Here is a 19,675-nt window from a genome sequence, read left to right on the forward strand (position 1 = left end):
TTGAGTAAAATGAAATTCTCTTTGGAAAATGTTTCCCTGCCAGCTCTTTGTGACACATCCAGCAGAACCCAGCCTTTGTGTTGGATCTCTGAGAGGTTTTCTCAAAAGTCGGGGGCTCACTGGTGGAGAAACCCCTTCCCCTTGCAGAAGTGTTCAGCTCTGACTGCTCTGCTGCTTTTTCCACCCAGTTTTTCCTTTTTTTTCCTCTCATTTGCCTCTTTCTTTCTGCTGCCTTCAGAAATTTCCTCAGTGATGGAGGAGGGCAGGGAGCAGGGAATGAGGAGGGTGATGATGCTCTGGTTTTTCAGCCCCTTTTGCTCCCTCAGAGCTGATCTGCATTTGTCCTGCAGCCAAAACTGGGTAAATTTTCTCCTTCTTCCAAGTCATGTCCTAAATTAGACAGCAGCTGGAGTCAGGATACGCTTGAAGTTTGTCACTCCTCCATCAGCCGGAATTTGGAATTTCCCCATGGAAAGGGGGGCAGGAATTGGAGCTGCCCAGGGAGGGTTGGAGTGCCCATCCCTGGAGGTGCCCAAGGAATTCCTGGAGGTGGCACTCAGAGCTCTGGGCTGGGGACAAGGTGGGGATCAGGCACAGCCTGGACTGGATGATCCTGCAGCTCTTTTCCAGCCATAATAATTCCATAATTCTATGAAAGGCTGACCTGACTCTAAATTCTATGCTGTTAGCCTAAAATAGAAACAATTTGACAGTGTAAGTTTTCCCAGCAGTCATGAATATCACATTTTTGTGCTATGAGTTTCCTCTTTTGTTTTTTTGTTTTTGGGTTTTTTTTTTTCTTTTTAATTAAGAGCAATTTCTTTTAATTAAAGCTAATTCCAAGGAATGCCTTGGTCTCAGTGATAAGTGAGGTTTGCCCTGCCTTGGAAGGGCTGCTGTGCTGGCCGGGATGGGTGCAGCTTTCTCAACTTGCCTACAAAGCTAAAGAAATGCAAAGCAGCTTATTGCTCAATTCTGCTGACTTTAGCAACTGGGGAGGACAAATTAAAAAAAGAAAAAGAAGAATATCTAGTCTCAACCTGGGCATTTAATGGGTCCCAAAATGTGCTGAACTCTTTAGTCTAAATGGGCTCTTTAGTGTGGTGTCAAATGAGTTAAAAAGCGAGGGAGCTTTACAAAGCTGCCTTCATTGTTTAAACTTGTTTCACTCATGTTAAGGCTAATGTACATTTATTCAGACTGACAAAGTGCTGAATTTACACAACAGGGATAGTAATAATTAGGTCAGATACTTTTCAAATGGCAGCGGGGGGGTGGGAATACTTGACTCTTTCATGCTGATGAATGGCAATGATTATTAGCGCTGGCCAGGCCAACCACAATACCTGCAAATGCTCCTCTCATTGCCACCTCCCAGCTGCTGGGAGCAGGCATTCCCGATGGCAGCACGTGGATTTTTAGGGAGCCCGGAGCCCAGCTTTGAATCTGAGCTCCTCTTCACCGCTGCCATCTGCCCGGAACCAATAAATTATATGAACAAAATTGAAAAGTCGGCCATTAAAACGGCATTTTCTGCTCGAATGGATGGAGTTGAGCTCTGATCTTTAAATTGCCCAGTTCTTACGCATTTATCGAGTTGCCCTTAACCATCCCCAGCCCCGTGTCCGCACCTCGCACCTTCCCCAGGTGTTTGGTGCTGCTGACTCCTGGGACAGAGCCCGGGTTAGTCAGCCCGTGGAGCTCATCCAGCACAGCAGGGTTTGTTTCTCCAAGAGCTTTTTTTTCCCCTTGTCTTTCCTAATATTTGAACAAGCGCTGTTGAATTCAGTGCCGCCCAACCTGCTCGCATTTGAATTGCTGTCAGCCGGGCCGGCCGGGGCTGCTTGGATCTCTGAAGCTGCAGCCATTCACTCCCCCACTGAGATTTCAGCTACTCATCTGGTTTGCATGTTCCCATTCCTTTGGGAATCATTAAACCTTCCCAGCGCTCCGCTCCCAATGGGTGCAGAGGGGAGGCTCCATGGACACCGCCAGCCACGGCTCCAGTGGGCAAAATCCGCAAAAAAAAAGCTGGAATTTCACTGAATAGTCCAAGTTTCGGTGCCCCACACACCTTTTCCCCCAGCTCCCTGCGAACGAGCGCCTGTAAATGAGTGAGGCTCCTGGGGATGCAGCCCGGGGAATGCGGGATCCGCAGCCCGGGAATGCGGGATCCGCAGCCCGGGGAATGCGGGATCCGCAGCCCGGGGAATGCGGGATCCGCAGCCCGGGAATGAGGGACCCGCAGCCCGGGGAATGCGGGATCCGCAGCCCGGGGAATGCGGGATCCGCAGCCCGGGAATGAGGGACCCGCAGCCCGGGGAATGCGGGATCCGCAGCCCGGGGAATGCGGGATCCGCAGCCCGGGAATGAGGGACCCGCAGCCCGGGAATGCGGGACCCGCAGCCTGGGGAATGCGGGATCCGCAGTCCGGGGACCGGGCGCCTGGAGCATCCCGAAATGCATGGATCCCGAAGGGAAGGGCTGGGCCGGAGCCGCCGCGGCACGGGGCTGGACTGAGCCTCTTGAAGAGTTTTTGGGTTTATTTTGTTTTATTTGAGGAATTTGGAGCCAAAATCAGCCCGCGGGCTGAGGCCGGGCTGCGCTTCCGGGTCGCGGCCACGAGGGGGCGGCAGCGGCTCGGGCACGGCAGCGGCGGGAGCGCCCCGCGCTGGGACAGAGGGACAGAGAGAGGGGACAGGGGGACAGAGGGACAGAGAGAGGGGACAGAGGGACAGAGAGAGGGGACAGGGGGACAGAGGGACAGAGAGATGGGACAGAGGGACAGAGAGAGGGGACAGCAGGGGACAGAGGGACAGAGAGAGGGGACAGAGAGAGGGGACAGGGGGACAGAGAGAGGGGACAGGGGGACAGAGGGACAGAGAGATGGGACAGAGGGACAGAGAGAGGGGGCAGGAGGGGACAGAGGGACAGAGAGAGGGGACAGAGAGAGGGGACAGAGGGACAGAGAGAGGGGACAGAGAGAGGGGACAGGGGGACAGAGAGGGATAAAGAGGGACAGAGAGGACAGAGAGGGATACAGAAGGGACAGAGAGAGGGGATTGAGGGGACAGACACAGAGGGGACAGAGGAGGGATAGAGGGGAGAGAGGGGATAGTGGGGACAGAGAGGGACAGAAAAGGACAGAGAAGTGATAGAGGGGACAGGAGGGAATAGAGAGGGAAAGAGAGAGAGGATAGAGGGGACAAAGAGGGGAGAGAGAGGGGACAGGAGGGGATAGAGAGGGAAGAGGAGGGGACGAGGTGGCACAGAAGGGGACGGGAGACACAGAGGGACAGAGCGGGACAGGGCTGACAGGAGGGGGACAGAGTGGAACGGGGGGAACAGGGAGGGACAGAGCGGTCCCTCCGCAAGCCCCGACCCTTCCAGAGCAGCCTTTGCTGCCCGCAGTGCCCGGGCTGGCCGGGCCGTGCCATCCCGAGCCGTGCCAGGGCTGCCCTGTGCCACCCCCGGCCCTGCCCTGCGGCTCCGCGGGACAAGTGGCGCTGGTGTCCCCTGGCACAGCTCTGCTGGGACAATCTGGGATTTCGGGATCAATCCATCGCCTCTGCCGTCCTCTGCTGCTCTCCCGGCTGGTTCATACCCGCGGTGTTTGAGGACATTTAATATCGAGGAGCTCGTTAATGTGACAAGAGGTGGCTGCGCACAGGGAGAGGCAGAGCCCGGCTGCCCAGGGCACGGCTCCCGAGGGACAACAGCAGGGTTGATTTCGCTGCTTCATGCACTGATTTTTCAAAGCGAGTCGGTCAGAAAATAAAGTTTGTGACACAGAAAATTCCAGTCTTTCAGAGCTTGTTTCCGTCCCAGATCAGAATGAAAAGCACAAACTGCTCCCCCAAGAAATGTTCTGTAAGATGATGATTTGGGAGAGTTGTTCCAGCCATGTTCAAATATTTTCTTAATAAAAACAAGCTACTCAGAGAATTAACATTGTATATATCTTAATTTGAAATGAAATCATTTTGCTCTGTCACCTCCTAAAAGCAGTGTAAATAGCTGCATGCTTAGGATTTAAATCCTATTTTCTGCCATCTGTATGAACTTGAAACATTTTCTCCTTGCAGTGTTTAGTGCTTCACGTTTGATTTGGAGAGATCCTGGAGTCAAGTTGGAATTTCAGAAACAAAAGAGGGAAAGAAAAACTTGTCTTCTATTTTAGGGTCCTGCAGTACTGGAAATGCAAAGGCTGCAGAGTGAATATTTAATAAGTGCATGAGAATCCAAAAAAGTGTAAAGCAAATGCCATGCAGCAGTCGCCTTGCCTCGTTCAACTAGAGCAGCATTAAGACATTAAAAATAGATTTACAGATTTCATAATGCGATTGCAACATTCACACAGGTTGGGATTTTTAATTTAACTTTGAACTGGATCATGCAGATTGCAGGGAGACCAGAATGGACTTTATTCTAATGGGAGAATTTGCCTTATGCAGGATTAACATATCAAAGGCAGGGCAGGATTTTGGGAGAAGATGGCACAACCATCTGATCTGGCTGCTGTGGGGTTGGCACCCAGGGAGGCTGTTGGCACTGGAGGAGAGTTTCAGACCACGAATTTGGGTGGCACTTGCTCTGCTCTTGTCACGTTCCTTGTGTTGTCCACTGGGCTTGGTACAGGCTGCTGAGCTGTGCTTCAACCTTCCCTTGGTGTTTGAGGTCTGGGCAAACAGAGGTGGCACCATCCTGGTTTAAAACAGTGACTAAACAGACAAGACATGGCTTGGCACTGTGGCTGGGCGAGTTAGTGCCATCCCCTCCTGACCCCTCCCTCACAGGTGCCACCACAGCCTCACTCAGGGGTGGTTGGTGATGTTGGCTTCGACATCAGTTGAAAAATTCTTGATGGGAAAGGAGCTCAGGTCAGGCAGGGACTCCCAGAGTTTGTGTCCCTAGCAGGGCTGGGGAGCTGCAGCGTTTGGAGGTGGGAAAGGTGATGAGCAGAATGGACAGGGGCAGTCCTGGCTCCAGGATGGGGCAGGCCATCCTTGCAGCTCTCTTTTCCCTTGCTCTGGATGCTCCCCTTGGGAAGCACTGGGGCAACTGCTGCCCTTCAAACAGCCCCAGCAATGGAATCCTCTGCTGTTCCACCCCAGCAGGACCAAACCCACCCTGCCCACGCACACACAGAGAGGCAGGACACCCCTCTGAGCCCCCTGCCCCTGCCAAGGGGTCGTTTTGTGTCTGTCAGGCTTCACTGTGCACCCCAACACGAGGACATCAGGTGGCACCATGCCACCTGGGATATCCATCAGCCCAGGAGCAGTCTGGTGTGAAAATGTGAAAATGTGAAAATGTGAAAATCCACCTCTTTGAGCAGGGGCTCTCCTCAACAGCTGAATTCCCAGTGTCACATTAGTGAGCTTTTCCTGGCAGGGTGGAAGGAAACACTCTGCTTCCACTCAGCCCTCAGCTGTGGAGAATTCTGCGTGCTCTGCAGGGCTGGTGTCTTGTATTTGCAGGGTTTCCAGATGAAGGAAGGAAATTATGAACCTGACTCCACGTCCTCAGAAGGCTAATTTATTGTTTTATGATCTACATAATATTAAAGAATACTAAACTACACTGTACTAAAGAATACAGGAAGGATACTTACAGAAGACTAAAAAGATAATAATGAAAACTCGTGACTCTCTCCAGAACCCAAACACAGCTTGGCACTGATTGGTCATAAAGTTAAAAGAATTCACATGAAACCAATGGAACAATCACCTGTGGGTAAACAATCCCCAAACACATTCCAAAGGAGCAAAACACAGGAGAAGCAAATTAGATAACATTGTTTTCCTTTTTCTCTGAGGCTTCTCAGCCTCCCAGGAGAGAAATCCTGGGCAAGAGGATTTTTCCAGAAAATATGACTGCCACGCTGGTGGCATGTCACCATCACAGGGATTCTCCCTGTTTCCCAGTCAGAAAATGGTTCATATGAAAACAACCCAGCGATGGCATGAACAAAAGGAATGATCAAAACTCTCTAATTTTGTCTGAGAGCTCTGGAGCCTTCTGGGAAGCATCACAAAACCCCCAGCACGGAGCAGCCACGGACAGCACAGACACGGAGCAGCGTTGAGCAAGAGCCTTGACCAGAGCAACCATTATTGATTTCAAAACATCCCAGAGCTGCGTGGCCACAACAATCCAGGGCAAAACTGGAGCAGTCAGAGCAGAGCAGAGCAGGGCAGGCTTGCTGCTCACACGCTGCTGGAGATCCCTTCGTGCAGATATGCAACAGCTGCAGGGTTTCGTGCAGGGACTTGCCCTTGTGTTGAGTTGGAGTGTGGGCACGGGCTCCGGGAGGGGAAGGAATGCTGGCTGGAAGGAGCAGGGAGGGAGCTTCTGCATCTGCAGTGAGAATTCCTGCTGAATTGGAGCTCCTGAGGGAGAGGTGACCAGCTCTGTGCAGCAGCTTGGGCTGGGCATTGCCTGGGAGCTGGGCTATTTCTGTATATCTTCAGAAATGGAAAATGAGGTGCTTTGTGAGCTCGTGGTGCTGCCGGGTGAGAGCTGTCCTGAGGATGAGGATGCTGTGTTTTGCCAGAGCACAAATTAAGCTCTTGCTGTAACACTTGGCCTTTTTTGAAATCACTTTCCAGCCAGCTACAGCAGCTCAGAGCTTCGTGGGCCTTTTCCAAACAGCCTGTGCATGATAGCAAAAAAAATAAACTCATATTCACTGTGTGCTGATCCCTCACACGCACTGGGAAGAGGCTGAGGAATCACAAAGTGGAGCAGGCTGAGAGCTGGCCTCTATTAGCAGCTGGTCAGAAACAGCAAACCCAGCAAATCCCTGCCTTTGGAGGGCACAGACACTGCCCAGAGTGGCCATTTTTTACACCAAAATGTTGGATTTTGACGGTGCAGCAAAACTGCCAAGAAGGAGATTACACCACACAAGACACCCAAAGTGTCACAGTGGTTTTGTGTGATCTTTTCACGTGATCTCTTTGCCTTGTTTCTTCTAAAGCAGAATCACCTGCCTGAGGAACCTGGGCTGGCTCAGAGGTTGAGATCCATCCACAGTGCTGGGTAAAATTCATGGTAGCATTTGCAACTGTATTTGCTGATTTTATCTGTTCTCCTTTTCAGGTTATCCTGTGTTTAATGAGAGGGGGAGTTTTTTCCTGAGATAAAATTTCAGATTTATCTGAAGCAAAGAAGCAAGTGCTTGTGGAATGGGTTCATTCCTCCCCATCAGAGCTGGGTTCAAGACTTAGAGATTATTGAAACTGTTTTCACTCATTCGGCTTGGAGCATTCCCATAGGATTTTTAACCTCTGAGCATGTTTCCTTTCATCAGCAGGGATTGCAGAAGCCTGCAATGACTTTTTCTCCTTTGGTACAAAAGTGAAATATGAATTTATAGCGCGATTGCATTGAGATTTCAGAACTGTGCTGCAAAAATCGAAGTTGCTGTGATCTTACCTGCCTGGAGATTACAGGCAAATAACACTTGCTAAACACCCCATACCTCAGATGATATATTGAGCTCCAGAGTATTTTTATTAAGCTGCCCTGAAATTATTCCCAAAGGATGCAAACCTCGGCTTAGCTAAAACTGCTACCCACAGTCTTTAAAGAACATTCTGAAACCTTTTTGCTAAACAATCTGCTCAGCTGTTACCAGGTTTTACCCAATATTCAAATGACACTTCTTCCTTTTCAAGCCTTGCCAAGCTGAGGTTATTAAGAAAGAGATACAAATTAAAAGGATTAAAAATGCAACTCTAATTAAACACATATGAGCAGTTAAAAGTCAGCTCTGCCTTGGTTATCTGTGCGCACAGAAATATCACACACAACTTAAAACAGCCAAAGTCTCCATTAGGAGCTTGCTGAAGGCACCACCAGTGAAATAACACACTGTGCCTTCTCTGCAGCTTCTTCTGGGTAGGTTTTGAAGTATTTTTTAGAATGAGATGAGCCATTGCTCTCCCCACTTGCAAAGAAGAAGGAGCTGAGGGGGAGAGGAAGGAGAGGAGAGGAGCATTCTCCCCTTGCATCTCCATGAGCTTGAACTCTGTGTCCTCATCTCTTGTTTTGTTGGAAGGAAATGATGAATCTGACTCCACGTCCTCAGAAGGCTAATTTATTATTTTGTGATCTATATAATATTAAAGAATACTAAACTAATGAAAACAGAAAGGATACAGGCAGAAGGCTAGAAGGTACTAGAGAAAACTCATGACTCCTTCCAGAGTCCCAACACAGCTTGGCACTGACTGGTCATAAAGTTAAAACAATTCACATGAAACCAATGAAACAATCACCTGGGGTAAACAATCCCCAAACACATTCCAAATCAGCAAAACACAGGAGAAGCAAATCAGATAATTATTGTTTTCCTTTTCCTCTGAGCCTTCTCAGCCTCCCAGGAGAAGAATCCTGGGCAAGGGGATTTTTCAGGAAATGTGACAGTGACACTCATCCACGGAGCAGAGCTCTGCTTGTCCCCAAAATCTGTGGCAGTGGCACGGGGTGGGGGTGGCTGGCCTTCCCCAGCAGACCTGGGGTTTCTTTTCAGAAGAATGTGCAACAAAAACATATCAAGCCACGTTGAATCTCTATGACGAAAGTGAGTTGGTATCTCTTAAATAAGTATCCAAACAAGCCCTTGAAGACACATAATCACCAAACAGCCTCTGTGATCACAGCTCGGTGTTTTAAAGGATTAGGGGGGGATTAGGACGTTTGTAAATTCCTCACCAACCTTTTGTACAGGCAGGATGGAATATTTTTTAAAGAATTCACAGACTGTCTGTTAAAAGCCTTTATTCCCCTGATTTGTGCTGGGTGTGGACTGCTTTGGGATTTTTTAAAAGGTAGCATAACGTGGCTCATCAATCCAGGCTGCATATAAATCCTGCTTTGTGTGATTCCTAATAGGTTTCTGCTCCTCATGAAGAATGGGAAAACCTCCTTGCACTGGAGAATAACAGGTCCTTTCATTCTGCCACTGCTGCTGCTGGTTTAACACCCCACCCAAGGGAAGGATATCACCTGGTGGGAAAAGTGAGTGGGGTTTGATCCCCAAAAAGTGTTCCAGAAAAGCCTCTGGTGCTCTGGTTCTTGTGGGCCAGTCATGATTGGCTTGAACATTCACAGGAAATAATCAGGGTTCACCAGACAGGATCACAGGACTTTCCTGCTTTTGCTGGGAGTGGGAGAAGCTGGACAGGGAAGGAGAGGAGCACCCTGCATCCAGGTGAGGTGAGCTGACATCGTTTGGATGCAGTGAGGAATAGACAGGGATGTTCAGAGCATCCCTTGGGCCAAAGGAATAGGAAATACTACATTTTAAAAAAATCTGTTTGCTTGAATGGTTCATTTTTCCATATTCCTTTTGGCTGCTGAGGATGGAATTCCTGTGCTGCCCAGCTCTGCCAGCTCCCAGCAAGGTGCAGCAATCCTTGCCTCTCTGCAGGTATCCTAAGGACAGGCAACAAAAACAGCCTGCAAACTGTGAGCTTTTAGCTAATTATTGCTCTCCAAAAAAATGTCTGAATTTTCAAAGCTCTGCAACTGACATTTCCTCTGTAATTTTATCACTTTTTCTTTAGCCAAAAGCTAATCTTGACCATGAAATCTGCTTCTTGTGTATGATCTCCTGCTTGTCTGGAGACATCTCAGAGCTGTGATCCTGGAGACCTTCAGGGACTGGAGAACATTTCTGGACACCTCCTTAGGTGAGCAAAATCTGCCTCTGACAGTTCTGCCCCTTCTCATCTGCATTTTCTGATTTCTCTTATTTTTCCTGTTTTTACCAAGGTACAGCCATAAGGAATTGAAAAGTTAGATGAAAGATTAGGATGGATAGATAGATAGATAGATAGATAGATAGATAGATGGATGATAATGGATTTCCCTGGGAAGTGTCCAAGCCTGGATGGGCTTGGAGCAGCCTGGACTGGTGGAAGGTGTTCCTGCCCACGGCAGGGGTGGAATGAGATCAGCTTTAAGGTCCCTTCCAACCAAACCTTCTGTGATTCCATGATTTAGGGGGGTGAGGGAGGGTCCCCTCAATATCAGCCTTCTGACCCTTTGCTGTTGTCTGAGCTGGGGACTCGGGTGAAAATTGGGTTTTTGGTAAAAATCCAAGCACCAGCATCGTCCCTTCCAGGGAAACTGGGGGGATCCCACCCCAGGTCTGTTTGACAGGTCCTTTGCTCCCTGCTGGCTCTCCTTTGCATGTATTCAGAGCAGGGTGCATTTGCCAGGTTCTGAGTGGGGATTCAGGGCACAGGGATGTGAATTTTTGTCGCTGCTTGTCCCTCAGAGGTGGCCCGTGAGTTTTGGCCCCGGGGCCAGGCTGAGGAGCTCCAGGAGCTCTAAGCAGAGGTGCTCCCCTGCAGAAACACAGCCAGGGGCTTTGGCAGGGTCAGCCCTGAGCAAAGGCAGTAACCCACAGCACTTTAATGAACCCGTGAGCCGCTGAAATGCCGTCACCTGTCAGGGAGAGCAGAGCCAGCCCCGCTGTGAAATGGGAGAAATGTCCCGGTCTGAAAGCAGAGGAGTAGGTGGAAACCTTCCCCTTAGAAGTGGGGAGGGATCGGTACACACAGGCCCGGCAGCAGCCCATTATTGCTAATTGCAGCTTCACCTTTTAGCTAGGTATTAAAAAAATGAGCTAATCCTTGAATATTTAATGTCCTGTTTCTTCATGAGCACGGAGATTAATTGGGAAATGGGAGTGACTGGGAGAGAGGGGCAGGAAGCAGAGCAGCCCTGGGGTGCCTGCCCTCCCTCCTTGCTGAGCAGGGCAATGGAAGAACACTCTAAAAAATGAGGGTTTTGCTCTGTTTGCTCTCCTTCTCTCCTCCTCCGTCCTTTAGTAATTCCTGGGTGTCTGATAGCGACTTTCCAGGTCAGGAGTCTCCAGTTAACAGCCGGGAAATGCCCTTCCCATTGGTCATTATTGCCTAATTAGCAACTTGCAATATTTCACAAGCGATGACAATGACACCAGGTGCCCTTTGCAGGGGTGGGGGCTGCAGAGCACTTGGCAGCATTTTCCTGGGAAACTGGGCAGGGAAATGCAGAGCTGAGGACGTGGCCAGGCCCAGGAGAGGTGCCTCCAATCCCAGGAGGAAATTTGTATTTTTCCAAATACAGAGCCTAGGAATGGCCTCTCTCTCTACCTGCCAGGGAGAGTGGTGGGAGAGGGAAGTGAATTTTAATGTCCCGGGTGCTGACCTGGAAAAGCAAAGCAGAAACTGCCAAGGAGGCTTTGGAGGCTCAGCTCCCTGCTGGGCATCTTGTCCCCATGGGAGTCCTCTGGAGCACGTTAATTCATTGATCCAGCAGAAAATGCACCCAGCAGAGGCAATGCATGGAGTGACCCATGGGTCCTGCTGCTGAGAGAGCTCAAAAAAAGGAAGAGAAGTCCCCCACTCCCTTTTTGGCCCCGCTGAGCTGTTGGTGCTCCAGAAAAGAGCAGCCTGAGGCCATGTGCAGTGCCAGTGAGTCCAGGCACTGCTGCCCCATCCAGCAGCCCAGGAGAGCAGGGATCATCCCTGGTTCATCCCTGCTGAGATGGGGACACGCTGTGACACACTGTGCACACCCCCACCACCACCCCAGCCAGCTGACCCCTTAAAAACCATCATAACACTGAACCAGATTGCTTCAGTGTGGGCATGGAATTGCTCATCTGGCCCCTGGATGCCTCCAGACAGGATTTGGCATCTCCTGGCAGCTCAGGGAGTTACTGTGGGGCAGCCAAATCCATGTCACTAATTAAAGTGAGCTGCTTCTGCAGGCTCTGAGTGTTTGGTGGGGCACAGGGCTGTCCCAGAGCCTGTGGAATGAATGCAGAGTGCACAGCTGCTCCTGGGGAGGGTGTCCTGTAGGGCCTGAGAGCTCCTTTCCTGTCAGGATCCTTGCAGGGAAGGATCACAAGGTGTGGAAATGTTCTCCTGGGTTAAATCACCAAATGAAAGGTGTCGAGCCAAACAGGAGTACACCTGAAATAGTATTTACTGCTATAAATGGTGCAGAAAATGAATGTGGATGGAATTTGGCTGAGCCATTTTAAATGCACTTTGCAGGTTGCAGTTGCTCACTGGAGATCCCTGGGCTGCAGCCAACGTCTCTGTTTGCTCTTTTTTTTTTTTATTTGTGCTAATAGTCCACCTGTGATAAGAGAGAAAAATAATAGAGATAAAACCAGCCTGTCACTGCAGCATTGCCGAGGGTGGGAAGAACATGGCAAAGCAACTGAAGGTTCTCTGTTGAGAATGAGTTTTTAGAGGGTCACAGGTGAAGATCAGTGAGGAGCACAGCTCCTGCTCCATTCATCACCAGGTATCCAAACCCTGGATAAATCCCAGGCTAGTCCTAGGCCGTGTTTGCTTTTTCTCAGACCAGTTTCCCAGCTAATGCTTTTCAGAGACAGGTCTGAAATTAAGATTTCCATATTTATGTGCCTATTAACATAGATACATGAAAAAAACTTAATGAGCTTATGTAACAAATTGCTGTGTGACATTGTAAACGAGTGGGGAGAGGATCTGTACTTAGGGAGATAAGGATGGCATTTGCAATGGCACCAGCTGGGGAAAATTACAAGGAGCAGCAATTGCATGGTGCAGGGAGAGACTGCCCTGAGACTGCAGCCTCCAGGGGCTGTCCCCAGCCAGGTGTGTGCGTGGGGAGCCTGCCCAGAGCCTCCTGCTCAGCTCACAGCCTCCACCCAGGGGTTTTCCATGTCCCAGGGATGGGATGAGGCTGTGCTCGGGGTCAGCCTCCCCGCGGTGGGCAAGGTGCTCTGGGCAGGTCTGCAGGGAGCAGGGCTGTCCCCTAGAGCTGGCTGGATGTGTCAGGGGTTGGGAGGCCTCCAGCCACTGCTCTGTGCCTGCTCCAGAGGGAATTGGTGTCCCAGGCACGGCGAGGGCTCCCGGAGCTCCCGGGTCACCTCTGGGCAGCTTGGGGCAGGGGCAGGTTGAGCTGGAGGTTTGTAGCTTGTAGATATGCTTTAGATGTGCCTGCTTCCCCCTCTAAACAAGGAAATACCTCAGCCCAAAACTGCCAGGGCAGGAGGACAGGGTGCTGCCTGCGTGTGTGGGTAGTGCAGGGCTGCTGAAGACAGGCAGAGCGTGGCAGATTTTCAGTCTGGGGCTGCTGGAGATGTGAATTCTCCTCCCCTGCTTGTGTGCAAAAGGATCCTCAGCACAGACCATGGGCACAGCACAGTCTCCTGAGATCCTGAGGGAGGTTTTTAGGGAGGGAGAGCTCAGGATTTAAAAAGGAGAGTGCCCAAACTCTTCCCTCTTCCCCTTGGTGCAGTTTTATACAGACAGTCAACAGCGTGGGGCTCTTCCACTCATCATCCCAGGAAACCAGCACTGGGCAGAAACTGTGGCAGCAGAAGAGTGAGCTCATCCCTCCCTCCATGCACTGGGAAACCTCCCTGTGACCATCCACACCCCTCTGTTATTAATCAGGGCCAGCTTTGGGCTCCAGAAGGCGCTGAGGGCTCGGAGAAATTTGGCTGGAAAGAGCCACGGGCACAGGGGGCAGTGGCTCGTGCCCTGGCATGGACAAGGAGCCTGGGCATTCCTGGAGCTCTGGAGGACCCTCACACATGGCCCTGTTTCCCTGGCCACCGGGGTGGCTTTACTGGTGTGTGGGACAGAGCAGAGGATCCCTGTCCCCACCAGGGAACAATACAGTGATTTGGGAGCAGGGAATAACCTCAACTCCCTGTCCCCAGCAGGGAGCACCACGGGGACTGGGGAGCAGGGATTTTGAAGCACCACAGGGAATGAGGAGCAGGGATTTGGGAGCACCGCGGGGATTTGGAAGCAGGGAGCACTGCAGAGATTTGGGAGAAGGGAGCACCGTGGGGATTTGGGAGAAGGGAGCACCGCAGGGATTCGAGAGCACCGCAGGGATTTGGGAGAAGGGAGCACTGCAGAGATTTGGGATTCAGGAGCACCGCAGGGATTCGAGAGCACCGCAGGGATTTGGGAGCAGGGAGCACCGCGGGGATTCGGGAGCAGGGAGCACCGCGGGGATTCGGGAGCAGGGAGCACCGCAGGGATTTGGGAGCAGGGAGCACTGCAGGGATTCAGGAGCACCGCGGGGATTCGGGAGCAGGAGCAGCCCTGGTGCACGCTCGGCGCCGTGTCCCGGTGCTGTGTGAGCAGCCCCCGGGAGCAGCAGATTCCCGGCGCGGGGAAAGGAGCGAGGATGCTCCGGCAGAGCAGCGGGCTGACCCCGCTGGCACCAGAGCGCTTTAGCGGGGTGCTCTGTCTGCAGGAGCAGCGCTCCATCCTCCGCTGGCACAGCTCCCCTCGGGCTGCAGGGAAAAGCATCCATCCCGGGGGGCTCGGAGCCCTCGGGGCACCGTGCCAGCCTCCCCCGGGCCAGCCGTGCCCCAGAGCCGGGCTGGGCTCGGGTCACTGGGCACCGTGACCCTCCCTGCTCTGGGCTCCCCCGGCATTTGCATGGGCGCAGCCTGACCTGCTTCCAGCCCTGTCTGCCGCTGGATTTGCATCTGTTGAGCTGAGCTGGTTTTGTTTCGCTGTTGTGATTGTTTTCAATTCTAATGCAGCCCGGCACAAGGAAGTGGTGACCTCGTTCCTCGCTCAGCATCGGGGCTGCCTCTCAAAGGCACCATCCATCTTGCACCAGTGCGGCTCCCACTGTAAAAACCGCCTTCCCTGCCCTCCGAATTCCCTCTCATTCCAAAGCAGAGTCCCCGGTGTCCCCCCTCCAGCTCACATCCCCCAAGGCTTCCTTCCCTCAGCTGCTGTCCAAGTCTCCCAGCGTTGTTAATCCCAGCTCTCTGGACACCCAGCTCACCCAACAATCCCAATTTGGATCAGGGGTGCAGCAGGGCTGCCTTCCTGCTGAGCCAGCCAAAGCACGGGTTTGGGGTCAGCTTTGGAGCTTCTGTGAATTGGTTTTGGGGACAGGATGACAGACCAGGTCAGGCTGCAATGGCGTGGGCAAAAGACATCTTACACAGCAGAAAACTGCTGCAAGTTAATGCCAGCTTCATTTTCAATACATTTGCATTGGTAGAGTGAATTTATACTGGCTTAGTGCTTTCCAGTGTTGGATTTTTGTAGGAGGAGGAGGAAGAAATTTAAAGCTGCTTGTGCTGTGTTGCCTGGTGGTGTCTGGACTGTGGCTCCCAGGGAACCCAGAAATGCAGATGCCTGAAATGCTGCCCCATTTGAACTGAGGCACCCTGAGTCATCTTGCCTCTGTTTTGTGGGTTTTTAATAGAAGAAAAATCACCTGGACATCCCAAACCTGTGTCCCTCTGCAACCCCACCTGCATGAAATCACCTGAAAGAGGCTTCAAACCAGGGTGAATTCTTTCACCTCAGAGTATCTCCTCTGTGCCTCTGCAGCACTAGTGCCACAGGAATTTTCACAGATAATTTTACGTGGAAAAAATAAATCTGTTAAAAAACCCACACAGCTCCTGCATGTGTTGGCTAGAGTAACCAAAATCAAGTCCTTGAGAGAGCTTTCCCCCCATTGGTGATGCAGTTCAGATTTTGACCAGCTGAGTTTGATGGAGAACTACAGGAAAAAATGGCTATTTAGAGGGATTAGAAGTTTTCAAGAAACTGGACCATGGAAGTAAGAGAGTAACTGAATATTTACTTAAATTGCCTACAGGGAAAATCCTCAGCTTCAACTCACATGACCCATTGTCCTGACATCAAGGTCAGTTTATTTATTTCATCACCCCTGAGGAGTGAAAGGTAACTAGAAATAAGGGAACTGACTGCTGCTTTGGGAATTCCTTCCCTCCTGCCCAGGGCCTGTCTGCATCTCTGCTTTATATTGTGCCCAAAATCACCTTGGAAGGTGTTCAGACGATTTTCCTCTCATGGCTGTGTGTATCTATGGATGTACATGGAGAATGAGTGTTTTAAAAAAGACCTTTTACACATTTGATTGATACCCTGACTGCAGGATTTTGAGGGCTGCAGGACCCCTCAAGGTCAGTGGTGGAGAAGACCCTTTGTACCTGGTGCCCATTTCTGCCCACAGAGGAACCTTCCCCAACCATCAGCACTGTGCCCCAGCAGTTGTTTGCATGGAACACCATCACCAGCTTTTATTTTTTACAATAAGAATTGTGTCTATTGAGCCAAGAGCCTGTTTATCTTTTTACTTACAGGAAATAACCTAAGTAAATATATGACTCCTGATTTCACTTTTAGCATTGTGGTGTTTTGGTTGTTTGGGGGTTTTGATCTTTTATTTTGAGCCAGTTTCCTGCAAGGGGGAGCTGGATTTGATTACACACAGCTCAGCAATGACAGCCTTTGCAGCAAGACTGGCTAACAGCTCCTGATGGACATAAAAAGGAGGGAATTTTAAAAAATCAGAGCATCTCTCCAGAATGGAAGGTTCATTCCACTAAAGGCAAAATGTCAAAGCCCTGAGGAGGCACCTCGGCGTACCAGGACAGAGATGGGATCAGGAACCACAGCTCCCACTCCTCTCCTGCTTCCACCAGAATTGAATCCAGCTCTGGCCACTGCTGGGATCATTATCCTTGTTTTATGAATGAGCAGACCAGGGTAAATGCAGCTGCTGTCACATTTGTGGTCATCCCCTGCCTCAAGGACAGGGACGGGCTGGGAATCTGGGTGTTCCTGTGCCTTGTCCCATGCTGTGGCTTCAGGCAGGCTCCTGTGAACTCTCTCTCTCCCAGGTATCCATCTCCTGCCTCAAACCATCCAGCCTGACAGAACTTCTCATGCACAAAAGCCAGAGAAACTCCTCTGCAGGAGCCCCAGGCAGCTGCACTTCGCTGCTGAACCTCTGCCACATGCCGTGGAGCATCTCACCCAGGGCCCAAAAGTGCCTGGTGCCAAAGCCTGTCACTTCTGCCCAGGAATTGCCAAACATCCTCTGTGCTGCAGGCTCACGGCACACCATGGCCAGGGGACTCTGCTCCTCCAGCTCCAGAGGGAAGGAGCAGGAGGAAAACATAGCTGGGATGGTGTTTATTAAGCAAATTAATAGGCTGGGGGAAAATAAGCAAGTGTGGGCACTTCTTGCTTCCTGCAGAGGTGAGGACTGGAAGCTGAGGCAGGGATTAAGTCCTGTCAGTGCAGCCCCTCTCCACTCCCCACCACCTTCACTTTTGGGGGGCCCAGCACTCTCACATCCCTGATGGGTGCAGACTGCACCTCCCACCCTGGTGTAGAATCACAGAACGGCTTTGGCTGGGAGGCACCTTAAAGATGATCCAGTTCCAACCCCCTGCCCTGGGCAGGGACACCTCCCGCTAGCCCAGGTGGCTCCAAGCCCCGTCCAGCCTGGCCTTGGGCACCCCTGACAGCGGGGCAGGTGCGCGGAGCCCCAGCCCCGGGCTGCGGGAGCCTCGGGGGAGCTGCCCGGGGCTCTGCGGCTCAGCCAGCGGCTCCCGAGCGGCCGCTGCCCCGCCGGGGGGAGCACGAGGAGGGCGAGGAAAAGGCTCCCGTCAGGCAGGGATTCCAGGGATGCTCCCGGTGCCGGCAGCCGCGGGGAAGCGCGCACAGATACGCACCGCCCCCCGCATCCCCCGGGGCGCCGCGAAGGGAGGAGAAACGGCGGAACAGCGGGGAAAAAAAACCCAAACCAAACACTTAAAATGTGCCGGCCGTGCCGCGGCGGTGCGATCCGTGCGGCAGCGGGGAGCGGCCGGGCTGGGCTGTGTCTCGCTGCCTTCCCGGGGCGGGGGCGGCCGGGCTTGGGGAGGGGGCGGACAGCGGGAGGGGATGCGGTGGGGATGCTCCGCGCCTCTCCGCGCCCCTCCGCGGGGGCGGCCGCCCACGGCCGTGCTGCGGAGCATCGCCTGGCACGTACGTACCGCGGCACCGGGACCCCCTGAGCCCCCCGGGAGCCCTCCCGGCCCCGTGGCTCGGCCCCCCGGCTGCGGGACGGGATGGGGGGGACAGCCCGCTCTCCGCCCCTCCCCGCTGGGGAAGTTCCGCGGAGTCTCCCGGGGCCGCGGGGCAGCAGCTGCCTTTGTGGAGCTCTGCAGGAGCCGAGGCGACAATCCGGACAGGTTGCTGCAGCCTCATTAACAATACAGATATGTGCGTGTTTAAATAATTTTTAGAGGAAGAAGGATGTAACTAATTAGCATCCCCACGCTCTCTTTTAATTGCTGCCAAATAGGAAAACTACTGCGTGTGACAGAGGCGCAGCAGTGGGCTCTGGCTCCCCTCCCGAAGCGTGTTCACGCCTGGGGGTGCTTCGTGCTCCCCACGGGAAACTGCAGCCTCGTCAAAAAGGGAACTAATCCCCCTCGAAGCAAGGCGCCTCTTCTGCTTGGAATCAGGGGATATCCCCGGAGTAAGAGCACTAATTTTAAAATATTTATTTATTATTATTTTTTAATAAGTAAATAAAAGCCGCCACCTGTCAGGAGCCACCTCCCTGCCCGGCTGCTGATCGGACCCTGCTCTGCGCCGTGTCCGGGGAGGTTCTGTGTTCCTGCAGCAGGGACACCCTGGCTGCCTGCGCATCCCCCGTGCCCCGCAGCGTGCTGGAAGCGGAGCGTTTGTTTGAGCTCCGCGGGGACCCGCGGCCCGCCCGGTCTGAGCGGAGCGCGGAACGCCGCGCTGCCGGGAGGGAGCGGCTCAAGGAGCGTTTATCCCCTCCCCGAGCCCTCGGAGAACACCGGAGCAGCTGAGCCGCCCGTGTGCCCGGCCGCACCACAGCATCCCTCGGCAGCAGCACCCGGGCAGGGCCCGCATCCATCACCTGCCGGGCACCCGGTGCAGGGCACGGGCAGTGCCCACCTTCCCTTCCCTTCCCTTCCCTACCCTTCCCTTCCCTTCCCTACCCTTCCCTTCCCTTCCCTACCCTTCCCTTCCCTTCCCTACCCTTCCCTTCCCTTCCCTACCCTTCCCTTCCCTTCCCTACCCTTCCCTTCCCTTCCCTACCCTTCCCTTCCCTTCCCTACCCTTCCCTTCCCTTCCCTTCCCTTCTGCTCCCCGCGGGTCCCGGCCCCTGGCAGCAGCTGCGAGCACAGAGCGAGGAGCAAGTGGATGTACGGGAAAGTTTCTCTCAAACTTGGTGGTGTTCAGCCTCCTCTCTGCTCTCTTGGCTTGCTGCTTAGGAAGCCAAGTGTTATTTCTTGTTTAGGTGATTTTTTTATATATCCCTCGTTCTCTTCCATGCTTCTATTTATGAATATTATTCCTAGATATACAATAAATAACGCGAATGCATCTTCGTGATTTTGGCCACCAAAAACACCGCAAAGGTGTTCAAGGCACTGACAATCCCAAAGAATGATAAAATCGTGTCCGTTTCTCAGTGTGACATTTCTGAGCAGAAACAAAATCTGGCTTCTGAGGTCATAATAAAAATAACCAACGTTTTTACAATTCTCCTTTGGAAGGAACAAGAGCTGATCCCAAACCAGGGAGGCTCGACGGTTCCCCTCCTCGTTTCTTTCTAAATCCTTCTTGTCCCTTTAATACAAATGAACTTCAAGCTCCCCCTGTATTTTATTATTTAGATTCCTAGTCTTAATGACGCCAGGAGCAGCGCAAGCACACTCGCTAATAATCGTCGCGAACTACATTTCAAAGAAACATCCCTGGAAGAAAAACACCGTCGTTAAAAAAAATAAAAATAAATAGAGACTCCACCAAAAATGATAATGTGGAGTCGCTGATGATGATGGGCT

The sequence above is a fragment of the Onychostruthus taczanowskii genome, unplaced genomic scaffold (assembly GCF_017590055.1).
Source record: "Onychostruthus taczanowskii isolate IOZ18803 unplaced genomic scaffold, ASM1759005v1 scaffold57, whole genome shotgun sequence".
NCBI lineage: Eukaryota > Metazoa > Chordata > Aves > Passeriformes > Passeridae > Onychostruthus > Onychostruthus taczanowskii.